This window comes from Papaver somniferum, chromosome 9, assembly GCF_003573695.1.
Source record: "Papaver somniferum cultivar HN1 chromosome 9, ASM357369v1, whole genome shotgun sequence".
In the NCBI taxonomy this organism is placed as follows: domain Eukaryota; kingdom Viridiplantae; phylum Streptophyta; class Magnoliopsida; order Ranunculales; family Papaveraceae; genus Papaver; species Papaver somniferum.
The window spans coordinates 17,130,267-17,137,325 of record NC_039366.1 but is presented as its reverse complement, the minus strand read 5'-3'; positions in this window follow the sequence as shown (position 1 = coordinate 17,137,325).

The window sequence follows — 7,059 nt, the reverse complement described above, 5'->3', positions numbered from 1 at the left end:
AGAGGACGTTATATAGTTGTTACACTATTTCTCGTCAAAGCAATTTTCAAAGTTATTGAAACATTCATGACTTTCGTTACTAGGTAAAGATAAACTTGGTCGAAGCGAAAAGCTTACCAATACATATTTCGATATATATATTGGCGAGGTATACTCGTCTCGAAATACCAAATGTGTATAATCTAGTATATATATATAGCATACGACTTTTGTCTCAAAGAGTAGGAGATAAAATAGATAGACTTTTGAGTGACAGATAAGTTCAAGTCTCCACATACCTTTTTGTCGAGAAGTTCCACCGGTTCCTTGAGTAGATCTTCTACTTGTATGATGAATCGCCATGAAGTCCTTGATCTCAACTACACTTACTATCATAGTCCGAGACTTAGCTATAAGAGACTAGAAATCAAGACTTATAGTTTTGATCACTAACATTGACAAACATGCTTGAGATAGCAACGCATGCGAGTTTGACCGAGCAGTTCTCTAACAGTTAGGTCAGTGAAGAAGATAGGTATTGTTGTCGGGGATTTGAGAGAGAATTTGGGTATAAGAATCAATGGTCTGAGGTTGGTTTTGAGAAGAAGTCGATGGTCTGGGAACTACAACAGCAACAACACTGAATTTGGGGGTTTGGCATGAATCAATTTCTAGGGTTTGTATGTTGGGTATGAATTGAAATTCTCATTTTTGTAAACAAGCAGCACCAAAACTCGTTTCGTGTGAAGCTATTAGATCAGTGGAGATGGATCTGTTTTGGGGGTTCGCAGTTAAATGATGATGAGTACTTGGTTGTGGATCTGTAGTTTAAAGTATTGAAGGGTCCTTACTGTGAATTTTGGTCCGAACAAGAAGAGATTATGAGCGGCAACGTACCAGCAGGCGATGAAGTTGGATGAATCGGTTTGATGTCTATGGAATAGAAGTTGGGGGTTTCTCGGTGGTTGATTAATTGTTTTTTTTGTTTCAATTCGTAGCCATGACTTCGTACATGGATGGGATTAATCAAGGTTTGTATGTTGTTGGTTTGAATGATGTAGAACCAGTTAATTTAATTGAAAATGTTTGAATCTGGCTCTTAATTGCAACGGGGCGGATTTGTGATCTGGAGTATTTAGTATCGAGAGCGGGCTTGATGGAATTGAGAAATTATCGCAGTCAACTCAATTGGGAGACGAGATGGACATGAAAGAACAACTGTTGGTTTGATTGCATTTGTTAGCAGTGGTGCTACTGATGAGGTCATGTAAGAGAGATTATGAAGGGTTTTCGAAGAAAAATATTGCAAGTTAATGGTGATTTGTAAGATGGAGATGCTGGTGTTGGCTGCATTGGTTTAGTGGGTCTGAAATGGTCATGGCAGGTGGTGCTGAGATGCTGGTGTTATGGGTTCGATCTACAGTTTGGACCTGACTGTTGATCAGTAAATGTATGATTAACAACAAAGGAATTCTGGCTGGTGTTTACAGTGAATGAATGTTGAAAAGATGAAGATAGGTACTATTGGTTAAGCAAGGGAATAAGATGAGTGTGTTGCAGAACTTTGGTGTTGTAGTTGTACCAATTGTTAGCAGTTGGTGAAATTAGCCGAGGTGAATGTAAGATGAATGTAAGAAGTGTTGTGGCTGGTGTTTAAATGGACAGGGAACAGAGCTGGTGGGAATAGTAGTTGGCCAGGCTATGCAGTTGGTGGCTAGGAGTTCAGAAGATAGACAATTTGGTAGTGGTCTAAAGCACGATTGGGATTTGGGGTATTTGCTGGAGTCCATCACAAGGGGAGCAAGAAGACTATTTAAGCCTTGGCAGTAAGGAAAAGAAAGGAGGATGTCAACAGAGAAGAAACTAGGGTTTGTTGTTTTAGTTTTCTTCTTGCTATGATTTGCTAAACCATTGTTAGGGTGAAAGGATGAACTTGTAGGTTGTTTTTCTTGTGTCTTCGAACAAGGGTTTCTTCTACCATTTGAACTTAATGCTAAAGTTTTGTCTCTTTATCAATGTTTCATCATCTAATTATAACTTTTCATGTTCTATGCCATGTATAGTCCATTGTTAGGTTGTTAGAAGAACTCATTGAACCTTGATAATAATTTCCTTATGAGCATTCTCTCACTTTGTATGCCATGTATACCTAGTGGTTAGAAGTTTTACTTTAGGATGAGAACAAATACATATTTTTGTGAATTCTTGTCTATGATTATTAAATGCCATATCTTCCATGTATGAGTTGCTAGGTTTTCCACTATACATGAGTAAATCCGAGACCTTGGTAAGATAACATAAGTGAACCTAGCCTACAACAGATTCTTGAATCCTTAACACCTTCACATCCTGGTTACATTTTTAATTATTGTGCATTTCTAGTTTCGTAATCTTAGTTGACAATCCATAAAACTCTGAATATTGATTTTGATTAGTTAATTGATTGTATTAGTTAGAAGTAAAGAACACTCCTCGTAGGAACGAACCACATTTGCTACTGTGTGCAATTTTGACACCGTGCACTTGCGGTAAAACAAAGTCGGTTATCCGACCCATCAATATCCCAATCCTCGTGTATCACGATGAATTCTACATGCTCCCGATATTGAGGTTAATTTATTTAAGCTGCTATTTCTAGACAAGCTCTCTTTTAAGCTCGAGTTTTTTTCTTCCAATCTTTTGACCTTTTCAAGCGCAATAACTAGATCATTCTTGGATGATTCATATTGTACTTTGAGATCTTCTAGTTCTGAATTAAATAAAAAGTTCATCTCAATGTTCTCCAAGTTATCTAGCTTTGCTTTAAGATTAATTTCCCGATCACGACCTTCGGCAATTTCTTCTTTAAGGTTTCTTATTTCGTTGAGATAATCTCTTGCACCAATAGAATCAAGTTGGTCTTGCAGGTCTTTATTCTGACTATGAAGTATGTCATATTTAACTTTCTCACTAAAGAGTTTTTGATCACATTCCTTAAGAAGATTATTAGAAACTGGATCTTTATGGAACATTTCTTCGTCAGAATCAAAATCAGTATCCGAAAGAATTTTTCCAAAAGCTAATGCAACCTCGCCTGCGTACTCTTGGTGATCATAATCAGGTCCATCATCAAGAGTAGGCAAAGCTGCTGCATATGCCGATTGTCTACGACTCTAGCTAGGACATACTGAAGACAAGTGCCCGAAACCACGACAGTTATAACATTGTACATCATCATTAGGAGATGTTGTAACTTTAGAAAAAATCTTTTACTGTCTCTCAAGAGTTTTCTAAATTTTCGTGGAGTAACATCCTTAGTAGCTGGTCAACCAGATTTATCCTTAAGGGATTCAGAATTGTTTGCATCTTTAAGAGAAATCACCTCTTTTCTAGATGCGTGTTCATTATCAAAGATCTTTAACTTTCCAACAAGAGTATTTCTATAGAGTGTAGAAAGATCGTTTGCTTCTTCCATGGCATGTTTCTTAGACTCCTATCTTAATGTTAGAGACCTGAGAATTTTGCACACAATAAATTTCTCCGGAATAGTTCTTCCTAATGAATAAGAGGAGTTAACTATTTGAGAAAGTCTTTGGTTAAACTCATCAAAGGTTTCATCATTAGACATGCGAAGGTTTTCCCAGTCAGAAGCTAGATTTTGAAGCATTGCTCCTTTCTCTGCAGCATTCCCTTCGAATACGGTTTCTAAGATATCCCAAGCATCTTTAGACTTATTGCAAGTAGTCTCATGATGCTGGAGATCTGGAGTAATGGCATAGATGATAGAATTTTATCCTTTCGAGTTTTTCTTGGCAGTAAGAATCTCAAGATCATCATAATCACCAATATCCTTCAACAGTTACACCGTCTATTGTAACTAATGGAGGATTATAGCCATTAACAATACGAACCCATGATTGAAAATCCCGTGCTTGTATAAAAGCATGCATACCTACTTTACATCATAAATAGTCTGTTTTATCGAAGGCTGGTGGTACGTTTATAGAGATAGCACTTATGTCCATAGAATCAGATTTCTACAAACACGTACTTATGAGGTCTTAGTGTGTTTGCCTGTCTGATACCAATTGAAAAAGCGGGGGTCTAACAACCACACCCAATATTTCGTTTGGAAATACAAGAGGACTTACAACGATATATTTTCAAGAGAATAACTCGATAGTCAAACTCAATCTTATAGGAAGATATATCAAGGTCTCTATTCTATTTCAACACAATTAGAGTTAAACAGAATCAAGTCCGTAAACCTGATTTTAGTGTGAAGCTCTTGAATCAAAATCGTTTGTGTTAATCACAACCTATTCAATATCCACCGTGTATAACCTTTTTAATAAACAATCACTAAAGGAATATTTCAACACAGTGTCCACTTGAAATAGGGTTAGTCCAGACTGGTCTAACAATGTGAAAAATAAGAAAATTAATTGATCAAGATCAATCAAGTCTTATCCAACAAACAAGGTCGGATTTAACAACTATGATTGATTAACGTACACCCTGTATTATTTCAATTATATAAATAAAATATAATGCGGAAAAGAAATAACACAGACACTAGAAATTTTGTTAACGAGGAAACTGCAAGTGCAGAAAAACCCTGGGACCTAGTCCAGAATAAACACACAATGATTATAAACTGTTACACCAATTTCCTACTAACTATTCATACTATATATAATACCCGCTTCAGCTGTATTCAAGGACTTATAGAAATACTAGCACGAAACCAATTGTCTTTAGGAATTCTTCTCGTAAATTTTCTAGCAGAACCCAAGGATTTATTTATTAGAAGATACAACAACACGATTGATACGATTCGATCTTTTGTTTGCACAAAATACCGGTTTGATTTCCTTTTAGATGTGAATCAAGGTTTTCGAAATCTTGTGTTTGTTTTGAACAACTACCAAATAAAAAGTAGTGAAATCAAAACAAACTTGTTGATTAGTATTTTAACTTACAATCAGTATGCGTACTCACAAGAAGTCCGTGAACCTGATTTTCATAAGTGAACTTGGGTGATTCCAAAGATCAATTTCCAAGTTAAGAAAATCCTAATAATTCTACAACAAGAACAACTAGATAAATATATAGATATCTTGTTTAAAACTTCTTAAGGATTTTTACAAAATAATCGAAATTTTCTTTATAGCTTCCGATTTCGACTAAATCAAAACCAAGGGTTTATGATCAACAACTCTTGAATGGTTTTATATCAGAAGAGAAAACCTTAGAATAGACAAGCTAGGTGAAAAACCTAGATTACAAGTTGTATAATCAATAACGAAGATTAAACTCAACTTGGCTTTGTGATCCCCAATACAAAGACTTTTATCTCACTTGTTCCCGAAGAACAGAAGACATGGAAAACAACCTTATGAGCTTACACCAATTTTTCAAAGGGGATGAAAAACGTGTAGCACTCACGAACCCTTTATTTATAGCTAGTAAAAGGTAGCTTGAAAGCTAAGCTAAGCTATTTTCCTTTTTCAAGACTCTCCTAATTTTGAGAGTCTTTCCTAAGTTACAACTCTTTCCAAAATAATTAAAGAAATAATTAATTAGAAAATATTGTATTTATGTGAATAAATCATATTCTAACTTAGGAAGGAATCACAAATACTTTAATATGGTAATCAAATATGTTTGTATTAATAGACATCTTGCCAAGATAAGGAAACATCACCAATTTGACTAAAAAAAGACTTCTAGTCATGTAATTGGGCCCAAGTCCGTGAACCGTTACAAGCAGTCCATGGATTGTTTCCTGCTAACGAACTGTAACAGTTACAACAACACTTATAACAGTTACTTTAATAAATCACTCATAACTTCATCGTTATAACTCGTAATTGAGTGATTCTTGGCTCGTTGAATTCTTAGTCTCATTAATAAAACATGAGAACCTTTCCAAGGATAAATGTTATTGTCACAAAATTCGTGGCTCAAATAACCTCAAGTATATATACATAAGTGTACATTTACCGTCATAGGAATTAATCCATAGAGTGAGCATTTGTTTCGATAGATTGGAAAGGTAAAATTGAACAAGAATCCAAGTGAAATAAATTACCACATACCTTTGTTGATGAAGTCCTTGTTGATGTCTTCTTGTAGTCTTCAAACTTCATCTTTCAAGAATAGCTTCAATTCTACTTCTTAGACTTAATCTAGTCCGAAACTATCTATATTATACTAAATCAAGAATGCATTTTGGCAAATAAAATTGACAACTAACTTGACATACCAACGCTAGTGGGTTCAACCGAGCAATGCTCTAACAGTAGCGGCTTAATATAGTGTGTCTTCAATCTGGACTAGGTCCGGGTTTTTCTTCATTTGCAGTTTCCTCGCTAACAAAACTTCTGATGTCTGTGTTATTTCTTTTCCGCATTATATTTTGTTATATAATTGAAATATCATAGGTTGTGCGTTGAATCGATCAATTGGAAAATCTAACCTTTGGTTGTTGATTGAAATTGATTGATCCTTGAACATTGGTCTTGGGTATCGTTCAAGTAATTTCTCTTCTATTCAATTAGACTCGCAGATTTCTAGTTGCTTGAGTAAGTATTGAATCGAGAAAGAGAGATGTAACTCTTTGATATACTTTTATTAAGATTGAGTCTGAATGTCTAGTTGATTCTCTTAAAAGTATATTTGAGTTTTTCCATACAGATTGCTTAGCGAAATATTGGATGTGGTTGTTAGACCCCCTCCTTTTCACTTACGTCTCTGAATCCCAGCAGGACTCTACGCACTTGATTCCCTTAGTTGATCTCACCCACAACTAAGAGTTGCTACGACCCAAAGTCGAAGACTTTATAAACAAATCTGTCTCCCACAGAAAAGTCAATTTTGATAGATAAATCTGTCTCCCACAGAAATAACTACGAAGTTTTTGTTCCGCCTTTTGATAAATCAATTTGAACAAGAACCAATTGATAATACAGTCTTATATTCCCGAAGTACAACCTAGTAATATCAATCACCTCACAATAACTTAATTTTATGGTAGTAGAAAAAGTTATTGTGGAATCACAAAGAATGAGACGAAGAGCTTTGTAATTACTTTTTATA